This window comes from Ursus maritimus, unplaced genomic scaffold (genome assembly GCF_017311325.1).
Source record: "Ursus maritimus isolate PB19 unplaced genomic scaffold, ASM1731132v1 scaffold_9, whole genome shotgun sequence".
Lineage (NCBI taxonomy): Eukaryota > Metazoa > Chordata > Mammalia > Carnivora > Ursidae > Ursus > Ursus maritimus.
Genome location: NW_024427107.1, coordinates 37,129,441 through 37,148,827, shown reverse-complemented (window position 1 = coordinate 37,148,827; position 19,387 = coordinate 37,129,441). Strand labels below are relative to the sequence as shown.

The 19,387-nt window shown below is 38.4% G+C and overlaps 1 protein-coding gene across 2 annotated transcripts in view; it reads right to left on the bottom strand.

Moving 5' to 3' along the window:
* NECAB1 (N-terminal EF-hand calcium binding protein 1) overlaps positions 1-19,387 on the bottom strand; it is a 222,406-nt gene that overhangs the window by 188,405 nt on the left and 14,614 nt on the right. The gene's annotated exons all lie outside the window — the stretch shown is intronic.

Below are 19,387 nucleotides of genomic sequence, written 5' to 3'. Positions count from 1 at the left end.
TGTGCAAGAAACTGGTGTACCAGTTCTCTCAGGGAAGTTGCCAAATGACTTAAGTGGTGGAAGGTTCCTCTCCATTAACAACGAGGCAGCTGGAGGACTAAAGAGAAAGGAACTTAGGGTCACAAAACTCTTATTGTGTGGTCCTACCAACACCACCATACTGAAGAAAGTAGAACTTGTCTTTGAGAAAAAGGTGATAAGATTTAATAGGACTGGATCTTCAAGATCTATTTGGAGCTTTTTTTTCCCCCTCAAAAGATGGCCCACAGACCACGTGAAGTTCGGTTAAAATGAATCATGGAACTTTACATCAAAAACTAGGGATGTACTGTATGGTGACTAACATAATAAAAAACTATTATAAAAAAAAATCTTACCAAAAAAAAATCGCAAATTCTGAGCCCTACCAGAGGATCTGAATCTCATAGAAGGCATGGAGGGGTGGAGCAGTCAAGAAATCAGGACTTGTGGTGACCTGTAAGATTCCTCCTCACACTAACACCATAAAGGACACAATAGGCCTAATCACTGAATGACCTGCTTTTTCAGATAGGGATTTAAAGGCTGTAACATTTTCAAAAATCCTTATTTGCAAAATATAAACATAAAGACCCTTGAGAGTTTTTAAATCGCATATAATTATACTTCTTAACTTAATAGGTGTATTAAACCAATCTTCCAGTTAATTCTTGCCAACAGCTAACCGAGCGGACTTAGCATTGCAGGTCACAACAAACCTAATCTGGATCATGCACTGAATGAGATCCTCACTCCCAGAGGTCCCCTGGGCTGGCCTGCCTCAGTGTAGCTCAGCCATTCAAAGACCCCAGCAACCCATTGCAAAATGAAGTTGAATCCACCAGGCTCATCCATTGTCTATTTTTGTATTTCTGCTTTTGGATGGGCTATTTTAGTATCATGTCTCAAATGACTATTTTTAACTTTGGCTCCATGTAACCTGATGTATATTCCAGACTGGATGTAGTATAGTTACCTCTACTGTGTATCTCCTTACTTTGACAAAAAATATATCACCAGGTTGGGGAATTGGACACAAACCATGTCTCGGTATAGGAGACAGGAAGGAAGGAAGGAAGGAAGGAAGGAAGGAAGGAAGGAAGGAAGGGAGGGGAGGAGAGGAAATGGGAGGTGGCTGGGGGGAGGCGAGGGGGCAGGAAGGAAAGGAAAGGAAAGGAAAGGAAAAAAGGAAAAGAAGGAAGGGAGAAAGGAAGGAGAAGGAGAAAGGAAGAGGGAGGGAGGAAGGAAAGACAATAGAAATCAAGCCACTATTTCCAAATCTACTATGGAAATTTGCAACAGATGTAATACATACATATTCATGGTGGAATATGCTTCCTTTGGTGAATATTTAATGGCTGTCAGGTAAGCTGAACCATTCAATTATAGTCCTGACTTGAAGGATGGAAACTATATTTTGAAAGCCTGTTTTTACCACATCCAAGACTCTAGGAAGTCTTAAATTCAGGCTACTATACTTTTAAATAAGCAATTGTAAAGAGTTAGTTTGGAATATTTCTAGACTAATGTCTTAATGTTAAACAAAAGTATTACAGGTTTTTTTGTTTTTGTTTTTGTTTTAAAGAGACAAAATACTCCTTTCTAGTGTGGTTCTGCATTAACAAAGCAATCTGAATTTTTTATTACAATATTTTTTTTCAACTTCAATCTTCAATTTTCCTACTTTTCTTTTGAAATGGAACATAATTAAACCTTGATTTATACTGGTTTGGCCTACCGATTAGCCAAATCTTGTGAGATCTGATATACTATGAAATAAATCTTTCTTTTTTTCTTTCAAGATTTGATTTAAATTTGAGTCAATTGCCATATAGTGTAGTATTAGTTTCAGAGGTAGAATTTAGTGATTCATCACTTGCATATAACATCCAGTGCTCATTACAAGTGCCCTCCTTAATGTCCATCACCCATTTACCCCATCCTCCTACCCACCTCCCCCACTATAATAAATTTTAACCTTTACCACCAAAGGATGCAGGTTTTTCAATTTTTCTATCTGAATTGCATGCATTGCCAGAGTTTGTATTGAGCATAGCTGGCCTCTCCTCTGCTTTATTTTTAAAGTATTCCGATCTTATGCTCTATATTCTATTAATTTTTGAGATGGAGGTAGGAGAGTGCAGTTGCTCAGAGCAGTCTCAGAACAAAGAAAACTTGAGGTTTTAACATGGATTTGCCATTTATTAGTATAACACTTTCATCCATTCTTTCACCAAATTTTTACTCAGATCCTACTATGTTCCAACACTGTTTTGTGCTAAGAACATAGGCAAGCCCTTAAGAATTCTGTAATTATGATGGAATATATAGCAAATGAACAGCCAAAAAGCGTATGATAAGGGCATTTCTAGGAGACACCGGATGATGTGGGACCATGTAGAAAAGAAACTAATCCAGATGTAAGTATATAGGGAAGGCGTCCCAGAATAAGTGACATTTCAGCTGAGATACAGTGAAAAATGGAGGTTAAATGGGGAAAGATCTGTAAAGGGGGACAGTATTCCAGGTAGAGGAAATGCCAACCACAAAGCTAGGAGGCAAAAATAATACAGTTTGGGAATTGAAAAGAAAAATCAGTAAACTCGGTCAAAGAATACATACTAGAGTAGAATAATAGTTACCAGAGGCTGGGAGAAGGGGGAATTGGAAGACGTTGGTAAAGGGGTACAAAATTTTAGTTAGGCAAGATGAGTAAGTTCTGGAGATCTAAGGTACAACAATGTGACTACAGTTAACAATATTGTATTGCATACTTGAAATTTCCTTAAAGGGGAGCTATTAAGTGTTTTTACCATTAAAAAAGAGTAATTATGTGAGGCGATGAGTATGTTAAGTAGCTTTATTGTACTGAATATTGCACAATACATATGTCTATCAAATTATCAAATCGTCCGCCTTCAATATATGCAATCTTAAAGTGTCAACTACGCATCAACAAAGCTGGGAGAAAAGGCTACATGCTGGGTGGGAAGGACAAGCCAGAGAGTTAGATACAGGAGTCAATGTCAGGAAAAACCATACAAATCATGGTAAAGACTTCTGAATCTACCCCAAGAGGAGCCACTGTCCTATTAGGAAGCTTAGTGTGGCTGCAGTGAGTAGAGTAGAGTGGACAGGTGTGGCACCAGAAGAGAAGACACATTAGAGGTCGCTGCGGCAATTAGGGCAAGAATCAATGGTGGCTTAAACTTTGGTGGTGACAGTAAGAACACAAGGTAAGTGGCCAGATTTATAACATGTTTAGGAAACAGAATCAATAGGAACTGGTGATCAGTTAAAGGTGATGGATGAGAGGAAACATTAAGTCAAAAATGATATCTGCCCAAGATTGAGTAATCAGATGGATGATATCTCCATTCATTGCAAGAAAGAACACATGGGCTGGAGTACTGTGCTCTATTCAAATTAGATGTACCTACGGAATAAGGTACTTGGGAATTACCAGTACATACTAATTGAGGTCCTAGACGTGAGTTTATTCTCCCAAGGAGAATGCCTACATGAGACAGAAAAGGGCCTAGAATACACTTCGGAAATGCCAACTAAATTCTTTAATTCAGATTTTATAAATGCTTGGCTGTTGCAAGGATTGAGAGGCTGTACAGAAAACACCTGGCATAGTACCTAGCACACAGTAAGAGTTCAATGAGGGTAGGTAGGATTTTTGGGTGGATTTACTTGCTCAGTCTCGCTAAGTCAAGACCGTTATGTATTATTAATTCCCATCTTGTTCTTATTCTTGAAAAGGACTTATTGAGTACACACAGAATAATGGATATTTTATATGTTTGTTTAAAAATAGAAATTTAAGGGGGGCCTGGGTGGCTCAGTCGGTTAAGCGTCTGCCTTCAGCTCAGGTCATGATCCCAGGGTCCTGGGATCGAGCCCCGCAATGGGCTCCCTGCTCAGTGGAGAAACTGCTTCTCTCTCTCCCTCTGCTACTCCCCCTGCCTGTGTGTGCACTCTCTGTCTCTCAAATAAATAAATAAAATCTTTTTAAAAAATTGATATTTTACTTTATTTTCTTAGGTAATAAGGTTTTACACATCCTAAAACTGGTACTGCTTTGAAAAAAGTCTTTAAACGCTCTTTTAATTTTTCCTTCAGGTTTTGTTTTTACAAATATGCCAACAACTAGAGCACTGATCTCAGCATTTCCCTTCCTACTATCATAATTTTAATCTAGTTTTGTGACCATTTAAATGATTATTCTTCAGGAGCGCCAGGGTGGCTCAGTTGGTTAAGCATCTGACTCTTGATTTGGGCTAAGGTCGTGATCTTAGGGTCCTGAGATAGAGTTCCACACTGGGTTTCGCACTGGGTGTGGAGCCTGCTTAAGATTCTCTCACTCCCTCTCCCCCACCCCCTCACTGATGCTCTCTATCTAAAAAAAAAAAAGATTATTCTTTCAAACCACTGGATTTTCCTTCATGTATTTCTTTAACATTTTTGAACACTTTAAATATTGTGCTTTATTAAGATTAAAATACCAAAACATGATCATCTTCAAAAATAACAACAGCATCCTTGTACAAAATGAACACCTGGAAAGCATTACTCAGTTTAACACACAAAGAACAGCATATACTTTGCATAATATGCAAAATTTGAGGCAGAAATAAAAAATAGCAACCTTGTTTCTAAAATGAAGTTCTTAAATTATAAATTAAGAAAAATAATAATTACTATATTAACATGTAATTAAATGTAAATAGATTAAATACTTTCTATCAAATGTACATATCACTTTGTACAAGTCATTTAATATCATTGTGCATTAACTTCCTTATCTCTACACAGCCTCTACCTCTCAAATGTCTAATGTTATATACTGGGTTTAAAACAAGTTACTAACAATATATAAATGCAAATAAAATGCAAGCTCTTCTGATTTCAGCTCTGATTAGTAAAGACCTTAGACATTTTCACTCCTGTCCTTAGAATAGCAAAAAGCTAAACAAACTGAAAATCAGTGACTTTTCTTGGACTCATCAGAGGACTGAGGTTGCAGGCCAACCACTACCCAAAATCTGAGAAACGGGGAAAACCAGAGAATCATAGCCAAGATCTGCTTACACAAAGCAGAAGCTACTGGAGCCATAAACTGATAGAAACACTAACATGGTAAATTTGATGAATTGCTGGAGGCTGGATACAGACTACATGAGAGGGAGAAACTCCTGGGGGCTTCAGTCTTTAGGGACCTTCCACACTTTCATGGGTTTTACCTCCAGGAACCCCACCAGGTTCTCATAGTGAGGAGACAAAAAAGATCACCTTAGAGCTCTGGCACAAGGAAGAGCAAGAGTAATCATGAAATATACCCAGAGTGCTCTTCAGGACAAAAGTCTATTCTTCAGGGGCCACAGATTTTATCAGAACCCTATCCCACTTGGGGGAAGAACACTTCCCTCACTGTAGTCCCCTCTAGACTTCATATCAAATAAGTTGAAGGGAAGCTACGAAACACTTATGAAGGTCACAGCCAAGAAATACAGGCCCACTGAAAGACTGAGATTTAATCAGAAGATTATGGAACATATCTGCTCCTCCATTTCTTACCATCACACCAACAGGGCTCCCACTTAATTTACAGTGGATTACAGCTGAAAGAGCTGTAAGATTCAGATTCTCTCTGAAGAGGAGTACTCAGAGAAGCCCAGGTCAACAGGGAGACAAAAAGACAAGAGGCATTTGAAGGCTGTAGCACGTACAGCTAGAGCAAACGTTAAGCACTGCCCAACTCTACCAGATTAACAAGATTTCTCAAGCTAGAAACCTATGAATCTCATTTCCTATTACCTGATATATCATGATCAGTTTTCACAAAAATATAAGTAATGGTAAAATGCAAGAAAAAGCACGTTCTATAGAAACAAAGCAAGCATCAGAACCAGACTAAGATCTGACACAGATACTGGAATTATCAAAAAAGAAATTCTAACTAACTATGATTAGTAGGTTAAGGGGTCTAAAGGAAAGAAAGAGAAGAGATGGGGAATGTAACCAGAGATGGGAACTCTAAAGAAGAAATATCAAAAGAAAATGCTAAAAATCAAAAACACAGAAATAAAGAATGCCTTTGATGGGCTCATCAGTGGACTCAATACAGCTGAGAAAAGAATCAGTGAGTTTGTAAAAGACAAAAAACAAAAAACAAAACCTAAACAGAACATCTAAGAACTCGAAGAGATTTCAAAAGGTTTTACGTAAACATAATTGGTGGAGAAGAAAAGATACAGAGCAGAAGAAATATCTGAAATAATAATGGCTACGAACTTTCCAAAGTTAATTACAGAAACCAAAACACATACCCAGGAAGCTCAGAGAGCACAAAACGGGATAAATTACTGCCTTGATATCCCTCCACCCTGACCCAAGCAACCCTATACCTACACATATCGTATTCAAACTACGGAATACCAAAGACAAAGAGAAAATTTAGAAAGAGGTGGGAAAAAAAATTAATCTATAGTCTATATAGGACTAAGAATACAAATTAAAATTACAGTGGACTTCTCATCAGAAACCATGCAAAAAAAAAAGGGTGCGGAGTGAAATATTTAAAGTGTTGAAAGAAAAGACCCATCATCTAGAATTTTATATGCAGTGAAATTATTGTTCTCTGAATCCAGCATTATCCTAACACCGAACTTAGATAAAACCATTATAAAAAAGGAAAACTCTAGACCAATATAGGAATACAGATGCAAAAATCTTCAACAAATATTAGCAAACTGAATCCAACAATGTTTAAAAAGATTATATATAAAGACCAAGGGGGATTTAGTTTAGTTATGCAAGGCTGGACCAATATTAAAAAGTCAATCAGTGTAACCCCCAACATCAACAGGCTAAAGAAGAAGCAATCTATGATCATATCAACTGATGAAGAAAAAGCATTTGATGAAATTGAACAGTGATTAATAATAAGAATTCAGCAAACTAGGAATAGAAGGGAATTTCCTTAATCTGATAAAGAACATCTACAAAAATTCCAAAGCTAAAGTCATACTAAATGGTGGGGAAGTAGAAGCTTTCCTCTTAAGATCAAAAACAGATCTCAAAAGATGTCTCTCTCACCACTCTTATTTAACAATATTCTAGAAGTCCTAGCTATTGCAACATGATAAGAAGCAGGAATAAAAGGAATAAAGGTATACAAATTGGGAAGGCAGAAACAAAACTGTTATTTCTTCACAGATGGCAAAATTATTTATGTTGAAAATCCCGAAGAGTCAACAAACAAAACAAAACAAAACCCAACCAAAAACAAAACCTCTGAAACTAAAAAGGAAATATAGCAAAGTCACAGGGTACAAGGTTAATATACAAAAATTAATTGCTTTACTATATATCAGTAGCAAGCAACTGGAACTTAAAATCAAAACAATAGCATTTACAAAAGTACCCCCAAAATGAAATACTTAAGTATAAATCCAATAAAATATATAAAGTATCTAAATGCAGAAAACTACAAAACTCTGATGAAAGAAATTATGTAAAATCTAAATAAATAAATAGATAGATAGATAGATATTCCAGGCTCGTTGATTAGAAGAATCAATACTGTAAAGACATCAGTTCTTCCCGGGCCCCTGGATGGCTCAGTTGGTTAGCACCCAACTCTTGTGATTTTGGCTCAGGTCATGATCTCAGGGTCCTGGGATGGAGGCTGTGGGCTCCATGCTCAGCAGGGAGTCTGTTTGAGGGTTCTTTCCCTCTGCCCAGCCCCTGGTTGCACGTACTCTCTCTCTCTCAATAAATAAATAGATAAATAAATCTTGAAAAAAAAAGATAATTCTTCCCATCCTTGTTTTTTGATCAATACAACTGATATTGAAATCAAATCCCACCAAGCTATTGGACAGTACTGACAAACTGATTTTAATGTTCATAGGGAAAGACAAAAGACTTAGAATAACAAACACAGTACTGAGGAGGAAAAACGAAGAGGGCTTAATAGTACCCAATTTCAAGACTTACTATAAACTACAGTCATCACACCAGTGGTGCACCGGCAAAAAAGCAGATGCATAAATCAATGGAACAGAATCAAGAAACCAGAAATATAACCACACTAATAGAGACAACTGATCTTTGACAAAGGAGCAAAGGAGGCAATTAGAGAAAGAATAGTCTTTTCAAACAATGGTGCAGAAACAACTGGATGTCCATCTGGGGAAAAAAATGAACCTAGACACAGACTTTACCTTTTGGGATAATAAAAATTAACTCAAAATGGATCACAGACCTAAATGTAAAATCCAAAATAAAAGAAACCTTGGATTGGGTGATGAGTTTTTGGATACAACACCAAAAGTACAATCACGAAAGAAAAAAATGGTAAATTGAACTTTATTAGAATTTTAAAATTTTGCCGTGTGAAAAAAATACTAAGAGAATGAAAGACAAGCCACAGGCTGAGAAATATTTGCAAAACACATCTGAATAAGAACTTGTATCTGTAATATACAAAGAACTCTTAAAATAGTAATAAAAAGGCAAAAAGCCAATTAAAAGTGGGCAAACATCTGAACAGACAGAAAACCAAAGAAAATACACACAACCCTATATATTTTTAGTACTGATAGTCACAAAGAATTAGTAATTTAAATAGTAATGACCTATTAGAATGGCTTCCCTCCAAAAAACCCCACGAAACCCAGCAACGCCAATTCCTGGCTCAGATATGGGGCAGCGGGAATATTAGTCCATTCTTAGTGGGATAGCGGAACGTTGCAGCCACTTTGGAAGATATTTTGGCATTTTCTTATGTAGCAACCACCCAACTGCTCAAAAACTTATGTCCATACAAACACTGCATGGGGATGTTTATTTTTATTCATAATCACTAAAAGTTGGAAGTAATTAAATGTCTTTCAATAGGTGCAAGGATAAAATAATTTTAGTACATACATAGAATGGAATATTATTTAGTGATTTTTAAAAAGTGAGCTATCAAGCCAAAGAAAGTCACGGATGAATCTTGTCAGTCTGAAAAGACTATATATACTATCTGATTCCAATTTTATCACATTCTGGAAAAGACAAATTTATAAAGATAGTAACAAGATCACTAGTTGCCAGGAGTTCAGGGCAATGAGAGTTGAAAGGACAAAGGCAGGAGATATTTTAGAGTGGGGTGACTATTTTGCATGACATGGTACAATAATAATATGGCCTTATGCATTTGTTGAAACCCGTAGAACTTTACAGCACAAAGAACAAACTTGAATGTGTGCAAATTCTTAAAAAATCATTTAGGAGTTTAGGGGATTCCAGGATGGAACAGAGAGAAATTGACAAAATAAATTAAATATATTAGAAATGCATGAAACAACTTCACTGAAGGTAGTGAGGGGAAACAGCGTTGACCTAAGTAACTTTGGAAATGAATGGAGTCTGTATAAACGCAAAGTAAGCTGTAAGAAGCACTATGTTATAGTTGATAGAGTTGATAAAGTTGTTTTCCATGGGGGCACAAGTAGAAACTCCCGAGTTCTACACATGCACACTGGAATTGAACAGTTATGTAAATCAACAGCTGACTGGGGGAGCAGGTGGCTCTCTGTTGGAGTGATAGGTTACTGATAAGCAAAGGGGGGAGGCTAGAATAATCCCGTGGTAGTGTTTAAAGTCTGAGATAACACTATGACCTCATGTTTAACTTAATACAGATATGTATGAGTACATGCAGAAATATTTGTAGAAATACACATACGATTGGGGTAGTATACACATATATATTTCCCTGCTCCATCAGCCGAAGAGCTTAGAAGCAACAATGACACACCGGTAACAATGAGCACATCCACCACCATCTTTGTTTCTAGTATCATTCTCTAGTAACAACAGAAATCAAGGATCCTTGGCTGAGTGACTGATTCTCACACTGGGACAGGAATTATAAAAGATGAGCCTCAAGTATCTGAAGGGCCAGAGAGTAAGAAATTACTAAAAAAACTCACAATTATGAGAGTCAAAGGCACACAGGAGTCTACTGAAAGAACTCCCAATGGTCAAAGTGGGACAATTTGAACAATAAAATACATTGAGTAGTACTGGATTAATCATAGAATAAATATTCATGTGTCCCTAGGGTTATAAATAAATACTGAATAAATAAATACATCTATAAATGAGAAAACAGACAAATCTCCCATACAGAAGAGTTATAAGTAATTCATGCACATACTCAGTCCTCAAGGACGTGGAGCGTAACTCCCCACTCCTTAGGTGTGGGCTGCCCATTGCAACTTCCTTCCAAACAGTCTACTTATGGAAAGGGGAAGAAACCTGACAAACACTACCTGAACCAGGAGATGGAGGCCAACACCAATAGTCATAAATCATGTTGACTATATAAACCTTTGATACGATGTGATGGTACTTTACCTCTGTGATCTTCCTCCGCCAAGCACATAACCCCAGCCTAATCATAAGAAAAACATCAACGAATCCCAGGTGAGAGCCATTCTATAAAACACCAGACTAGTACTCTTTACAACTGTCAAGATCATCAAAAACAAAGTCTGAGAAACTGAGCCTAAGAAGATAGGATTACTTAATGTCATGTGCTGTCCTGGCTGGGATCCAGAAACCGAAAAGGGACATTTGGTAAAAACTAAAGAAATCTAGGGGCGCCTGGGTGGCTCAGTCGTTGAGTGTCTGCCTTCGGCCCAGGGCGTGATCCCAGAGTCCTGGGATCGAGCCCCACATCAGGCTCCTCCGCTGGGAGCCTGCTTCTTCCTCTCCCACTCCCCCAGCTTGTATTCCTTCTCTCGCTGGCTGTCTCTCTCTGTCAAATAAATAAATAAAATCTTAAAAAAAAAAAAAAAAACTAAAGAAATCTAATAAAGTATGGACTTCAGTTACTAATGTATCGATATTTGCTCATTAATTGTAACCCGAGTACTACACTAATGTAAAATGTTAATAATAAGGGAAACTGGATGTTAGGTACATGGGTATTCTCTACAGTAGCTTCACAGTTTTTCCATAAATATAAAAATATTCTAAAATAAAAATTTAAAAATGTATACAACAGAATATGAAAATTATATGAAATTAAATAATATATTAAAAACTGATTTGCCATGTTATCAACATGGTAAAGTCAATTATGTTTATTCATATTAGATCTTGAAATCTAACACATTAAACTCAACAATCAACTCAATAAATTCATTTTCTTAACTCCAGACAAGGTACCCTGTCTCTCATGTTGTCTATAGACTGAGAGAATGAAATGCTTTCTGTATTGGTGCTCATCCAAATAAAAATATGTTGACCTGTTATTTCTCTAAGCATTTCTACTCTGAATTTTATTGACTATATTCATCACAATAATTTCATGAAGTAGTTATATATTCTTACTTTTCTTTCCAGGAGCAGAAAAAAACTGAAATACAACAGGACTAAGTAATTCCGATGTGATCCCTGAAAGCACATCTCCTGGGACACATTTTTGGAAGCAGGTCATTAAAACTGCCATCAGCTTAAAATTTACAAAGTGCCCAAAACTCAGGTAGAAAACTGAATAATTCAGTCAAATCTTTGTCTCTTCACTGACTTGTACCAAATATTTGAATTCTTTATTGGAAAACTTATTTCTTATATCAAAATAATTTTGTCACTTGGAATTGCGTTAGGAATACGAGAACACTGTCTTCATCTTGAAGTAAGGAGTATAATATTAATTTTTCATGGCTAGAAAGAATATGCTTTTAATTTAGTAAAAAAAGATATGTTTAGAATGAATAAAGATGTGGTATATATATGTGTACATACATATATGTGTATATATGTATACATATATACACGCACACACATGTACATACATATATGTGTATATATGTATACATGTATACATACACGCACACACACATGTACATACATATATGTGTATATATGTATACATATATATACGCGCGCACACACACGTACATACATATATGTGTATATATAGGTATACATATATATATATATACACACGCACACACACACACACACTGAAAGATTCCTCAGCCATCACAAAAAAAAATGAAATCTTGTCATCTGCAAGGAAGTGGATGGAACTAGAGGGTATTATGCTAAGTGAAATAAATCAATCAGAGAAAGACAATTATCATGAGATTTCAGAGGAACATAAAGGAAGGGAGAGAAAAACAAAGCAAGACGAAACCAGAGGGAGAGACAAACCTTAAGAAACCCTTAACCACAGGAAACAAACTGAGGGTTGCTCGAGGGGAGGGAGGTGGAGGGATGGGGTAACTGGGTGATGGGCATTAAGGAGGGCACATGATGTAATGAGCACTGGGTGTTATATAACTGATGAATCATCGAGCTCTACTTCTGAAACTAATAATACAGTACGTGTTAACTAATTGAATTAAAATAAAATTAAATTAAATTTTTAAAAAGATATTTGTTTAATGTCATTTTCATAGAGAATTAACAATATTTTAGGTGAGACTGGGAGAAAGGCAACAAAACCCCCCACCCATCACCATGTGTTCAGCCTTTTGTAGAATGACAGATGAAAGAAACATTGTTGGAGGGACATTTAGTCATTTACGGAGAATGTGTTTTCAAAATTAGCAACGTAAGGAATACCCCATTTGTAGGCAAATTTTACCACAAAATGAAAAATTAAATGTTTTAATACAGGTGTTAGATATAGAAGAAGGAATGCCACACATAATTGAATTGCTTTCTTTCCCCCTCCTCTATACCTTCATTCCCAGTGAATAATCACTGTTTTTCCAGCTAGTTTACCTTCCAAAAGAGGAATATCTGTTATTTTTGCCTGGTCAATGTCTGCTTTCCTTTATTTTGGTTAAAAATACTTTGATTTTCACTTGGCACATCACCTGCTCCCCCCCGCCCCCGCCTCTAATTTAGTTGCAGCTTTATGAACCTCACAGCACTCCGGGGGGTCTGTATGGAATCCAAGCCTGGAAAAATCAGTTCATTTCATTTCTTAGTCCTTGCTTCAAGAATGGGCATGTGACTCTAGTTGACCATTCAGAGAAAATCTTGACATTTTTGCGGAAATCATTCTGAAAGAGGTATTCTCTCTTTATTCTGATTTGCTGAACTGGCAGAAAGCATTCCAGGAGCTGTCTTGTCTCTCCTGGTAAGAAAGCCTACCTGAAAGTAAAACCAACCAAAGACAAAATTGGAGAGAGAGAGAAGGAGACAGGGAANNNGAGTGATCCCTGAACACCTACATGCAACTGTGCCTCTATACCAGCCCCTGGGTATCTCAGAAGAGCCAACACACTCCCTATTTTATCATCTGAATTAGGTTTGGGGCATTTTGAACTGAATTGGTCCTGATGAGAACCATCTTTCTTTTTTTCTAGCTGTCTTAATTTACTCATCTTTAGAGATTTAGTTGAGGACAAATTCTATAAGCTTACCTAGGTGACTCCAAGCCCAAAGAACTCTTTCTCTGAACTCACACATAAGTTTATTTAGCATTCATTTGGTTTAGTGATACTTCTTGCATTGTTGATGACACTGTTATTCAATTTTCTGTTTATTACTTTGTTTTTTAAAGATTTTATTTATTTATTTGATAGAGAGCCCGCTAGAGAACACAAATAGGGGGAGCTGCAGAAGGAGAGAGAAGAAGCAGGCTCTCCACTGAGCAGGGAGCCCGAGGTGGGGCTCCATCCCAGGACCCCGGGATCATGACCTGAGCTGAAGGCAGACGCTTAACAACTGAGCCGCCCAGGTGCCCCTGGTTATGACTTTTTTGACAATAAGATGCTAAGTTCCCAAAGGACAACATTATCCAATATCCCTTCCCTACCTCATGTCTCAAATTGTTAAGAGGTGATGGGCCAAGTTTTCTCCAAATCTATGTGTAAACATCTAAAAGGAATTATTTTCATTACACAAATACATAATTTGTCCTAGTAGCATAAAGCCTCTGTAATAATAATGGCACTGCTAATTAAATTTTATTATAATTTTTTTTAAAGATTTTATTTATTTATTCGACAGAGATAGAGACAGCCAGCAAGAGAGGGAACACAAGCAGGGGGAGTTGGAGAGGAAGAAGCAGGCTCATAGCGGAGGAGCCTGATGTGGGGCTCGATCCCAGATCGCCAGGATCACGCCCTGAGCCGAAGGCAGACGCCCAACCGCTGTGCCACCCAGGCGCCCATATAATTTTTTTTTTTTTTTTACTTTAAAAATGAGGAAACAGATTTAGAGAGGTTCATTAATTTGACCAAGCCCATGCCCGGGTAAATGTATACTAAAGTTTGTGTTTTTTAATCTTTGTATTTCCACCATCTAGCAGTGTCCAGCATATAAAGGGCACTCGTAAATATTAGGCAAATGAATGAATGAGTGAATGAACAAATGGTAGAGCCAAGATTAAAGGCTGCTTTTTGGCTCCAAATCTCTGTTAAACTATGCCACCTACAAACAGGCTCGTCACCAAAATAATAACATATTTTTTTCTTTTATTTTTAAATAACATTGAATCAGTATGATGCATATGGAAAGACTGATATTTCTACATTTCAACAGCATAACCCCACTACAGAGGTGAGCCACAGTAAATAAAGCATTCTGAGCTAAGTACTAGGGCTTTTATGTTAGAGGGGAAGCTGGATATAAATTGTATTTACTCGTTCTGTGACCTTAAGCTATCCATGCCTCAGGTTACTTATTGGTGAAATTGGGATAATGGTATTATCTTCCTCATAAGACTGTCACAGAGATTAAATAAAATGATGCCTAGCAGAGCGTCTGGCGTATAGTAATCCTCGGGTCGGGTGATTTACCGTAGTTACTGTAATATTTTCTTCTCTCTCTTTTTTAAAGATTTTATTTATTTATTAGACAGAGAGAGAAAGCCAGCGAGAGAGGGAACACAAGCAGGGGGAGTGGGAGAGGAAGAAGCAGGCTCATAGCGGAGGAGCCTGATGTGGGGCTTGATCCCAGGACCCTGGGATCATGACCTGAGCTGAAGGCAGACGCTTAACGACTGAGCCACCCAGGCGCCCCTACTGTAATATTTTCTTTTGAGTGTGAACCTATTTTCTCATAGGTCTTAGTAATGTACAAGCTATTCTATTTTTAATAATTTATGCATGATTTTAGAATATTAAGGAAAAAAGACAGACATGTCTCTTGTTAACAGCAACAGATATTTGTAAGTAAGCTCTCATAACTAAAAGTGACCCCAATATTACAAAACAGTAACTTTTACTATGTAAGACATTCTCATCACAAATAATAGTCTCATTACCCGCCCAGTTTACCCAAGCCAGAAACTAGAAATCTGACCCTCCTGCCCCCACCCGTTAAGTATGGCATACCATTAAACACCTTCATCTCTCTTAAACATTTTTGATTAATTAGCAAGTTGTTACTGTTAATACATTCAAAAATATAAACTCCAGTTTCGTATCTGTTATTTTGCCATGGATTTACTGAAGCTTTCGACAGCTCTAATCTGGAGGGGTTTGCAGTCCAGGTGCCAGCTCAGGAAGGCTTTCCCTCGGGGAGAGTTGGAAGTAGAGATCTGGTTTTGAAGATCCTTTAACAGTGGAGCCAACAGGGCCTACTCACGCATTAGATGTGGAGGCATCAGAGAAGGAGCAGAATCATGGAAGCCTCTGGATCTTTTTGTTGGAGCACCCGCCGAAGAGCGGAGCCGTTTCCTGAGTTGGGAAACGACTGAAGCAAGCGGGGATCGTGTGGTTTCAGATAGGAACACGGTAGGTAGTCAATATATATTTTTACAAACCGAGAAACTGTGTTCAGTAACTAATTCGTATGTAACTTTTCACGTTGCGTGGCTTTGTACTCGCTTGTCCTTCTACCTGGAATTACCTGCCCCCATCTAACCTGTACCTACTCAGACGAATTACAGCTCAAGAGGAGGCTTACTCAGCACCGCAGGCAGGATTACACTACCTTCCTCTACGGTACTGTAGCAATTCAGAGACGTTTACGAAATATTAACACTAAATCGAGCACCATATTAATCGCTAGGTATACAAAAATGTATCGCTCCCAGCCTTCGAAAGGCTTACAATCTAACAGGAGGTAAGGGAACACACCCATAAACTATTCAGGACAATGCGATAAACGGTATTATATACAAAACGCAAAACTATAGATGAGAGAATGGTGGGTGGTCAGGCAAAGACGTTAATATTTACTAAGTGTGTATTTGTCGTGTGTGGTACTTTGTGTTATTTCATTGAAACATCACAACAGCCCTATAAGCCAAACATGGATCTTTAAGAACCTACCCAAAGTTATACAGTTTGCACGTGGCAGAACTAGTTTACATATCAACCCCTGACTCCGAAGCCGTTCTCTGCCAAACCAAACAGAGGGGGCTTCCTAGGAGAGAGAAATTAGGCTGAAGGCAGAAGGAGGAAGGTCATTCCCAGCAGAGAAAGCTGTGCTTGTCTAGACAGTGAGGGCTGGGGGAGCCAGAGGCAGTGTCCTTCAGAGACAATGGAGGGCGAGGAGGCTGGGACACCATGCTCAGGAGTCTGGATTTTATCCTGTAACAAACAGGTACCAACTGAAGGATTTTGAACAGAGAAGTGACAGTATCAGATTTACACTACAGGAAGACTGCTCCAATATAGGATCTGGTATCGCTTTATATCACAGCATTTATTAGAGTGTACAAGTATGTTCTAACTCACGCTTATCTCCCCTCTAGAATTTGAACTTTAACTGAACTTCATTCCATTTCTTGAAGTGTGTGTGTGTGTGTGTATGTGTGTGTGCGCTCTAGTGACTTTAATTCAACCATATTTATTTTAGTATCTTTAGTGCCTAACATAGGGTTTGGCAAATAGGCGCACTGCCTGGTTGTAGTTGAATGAATGAAAGAGAGAAAGATGGAGGAAGAGTAGGAGAGCTGAGACTAGAATTTACGATTTCTAGCTCCAAACCTTACACTACAATTTCTGTGCATGGTTCTCGTTAGCTCTAATAAAACATTTAAAAAACAGTGTAAATAATGACTGTTGAAAAAAATCAAAATATTTCTACTTTTAAAGGAACACACTGACCCACTGGTCATTTTGATATCATGAAGACATAGCCAACAAAATCCAGAATTGCAACAGTTTTTATCTTAAGGAGAACCTTAGATACTGAAGGTATAACATACATGTCAGCTTTTCTAATTTCTCTATTTTATTTAAAAACCATGAATAAAAATGAATTCAGTTTCCTTCTCTTTCAATGTTGGAGTATAGAACCCAAAGGGTGTCTTGGGGCATATAGGGCCAACTCAAAGCACACATGAGAAATTATATTAGGATTATTGGTTTCCAAACAATAGAAAAGCTGAATGACCATGGCAAAGATAGGGCAAGCAGCAGGGCAGCTGAGGGCTTAGCGAGGTCATCATGGCCAGAACATCTGGGCACTGCCCAGCTGAACAGTTCAGCACCAGTGGGAGGGTGGGTGGGACATTATGACTGACTGTCCCACCAAATAAGAATAAGCATTAGGATAAAAAATGAAAATGGGGCAGGGGCCACCTGGGTGGTGTAGCTGGTTAAGTGTCCGACTCTTGGTTCTGGCTCAGGTCGTGATCTCAAACTCCTGAGATCGAACCCTGTGTTGGGCTCGTGCTCCGAAGGGAGTCAGCTTGAGATTCTCTCCCCCTCTTTCTGCCCCTCCACGTGCTCTCTCTCTCATAAATAAATAAATCTTTTTAAAAAATGAAGATAGGTAACGCTTATGTAGTTTCTTAAGGGCCAGACTCCTTGCCAAAGAAATCTGTATTATCTCTTTCAATCATTCAACCAACCTGTGAGAGAAGTATTGTTTTTGTTTTGTTTTGTTTTTGACAGGCACTGCTTTTATTCCCATTTTACGGATGAGGAAGTTAAGTCACGTGCTCAGATCATGGAGAAAGGAATTGGGATTTGAACCCAGGACATCTGACTGCCAAGCCTAGCTTAAATACAGCGCCGTATGCCTCCCACGTCTAGGTGGAGTAGAGGACATGATTCGCGGTGGAACAGAAAGGGAAAGGAATGCTGGGCTGCGAATCTGTAAACCTGGATCACAGACAGCACGCACGGTAGAGACACCATGCTGAAGTAGACAGTTTGCTCTAGAAACGGCAGGACCGGCTCTCAGAGCAGGCTCTCACTCCTGAGCCTCTGGCTGCCCCTGGCGTTCGTGTCACTGGCTCAGTCATTGGAATAGACGTTCTGTTTGTCTCTATGACAGCTGATAGCCCAGCTATGTAAAGATAAGAATTTTCACAGTTTTCTGCTTTTGGCAGAAAAGCAACACATTTATGAAGTGAAACTGCTTTATATTTTAGGAAAAAAACATACTGTGGAAATAGAAAATTTGTTTTTCCTTATTTTGTTAAAAAAATTATTACAGTCAGAACTTGCCCTCGTGGACTCCCACGTGCTGTAATGCCTGATGAGCCACTTCCAGGGTCGCTGTTCGGGCACCAGATTTTTCTTCAACAAATCGCTCTCACTAGACTTTGCACGGACCTTCAAGCCCGTAGGTACGTCGTTGGAGAGGCTGCAAGCGTGCGTGTGCCTGAGAGCAAACACGAGTATTGTGCTATGTCTGCTCCCTCCCGCTCTGTAATTAGCTACTTGAGTCTCAGTTACACTGACGTTCCCAAACATTTTGAGAAAATAGTGAGGAATTATGAAATAAAAATCAGCCTTATGTCAATAATCCTGATTTCCAGAGCCCAGTTTCTCATCTTCTCATCCTTATTTGGGGCTAGGATCCCTGAATAAAAGATCATCGAGGCTCTAGAGCCCAGTGTGGGGCTGGGGATGCTTGACTCAGTAGCTCACATCTTGTTACCAAGATGCAGGAAACACGGAATCACAGACCTCTGGGTGGTACTCTGAAAGTTTCCCCGTATTTCAGGGAAAATACTCCCACTTCCTGAACCTGTGTTTCACGCCTCTACCTGAGGTCCTGTTTGTATATGTTAATTGAATAAAGCAAACCTTGGGCGACTACACTGAAAGGCTCTTACCAATTCCTACTTAATCTATTTATATAGGTTATGTAATGGTCCAATGAGATCTTCAAAATATTCCCAAACACAAATTCGACATCAATTGTTCTTATATTAGTGTTTTTAGTTTTATGTTTTAAAGATTTTATTTACTTATTTGAGAGAGAAAGAGTTGGGGGAGGGGCAGAGGGAGAGGAGAGAGAGAATCCCAAGCAGACTGTGCTGAGTGCAGAGCCCCAGGCAGGGCTCAGTCTCATGACCCTGAGATCCTGACCTGAGCCCAAATCACAGGAATCAGACGCTTCACCAGTTGAGCCACCCAGAGGCCCCCATATT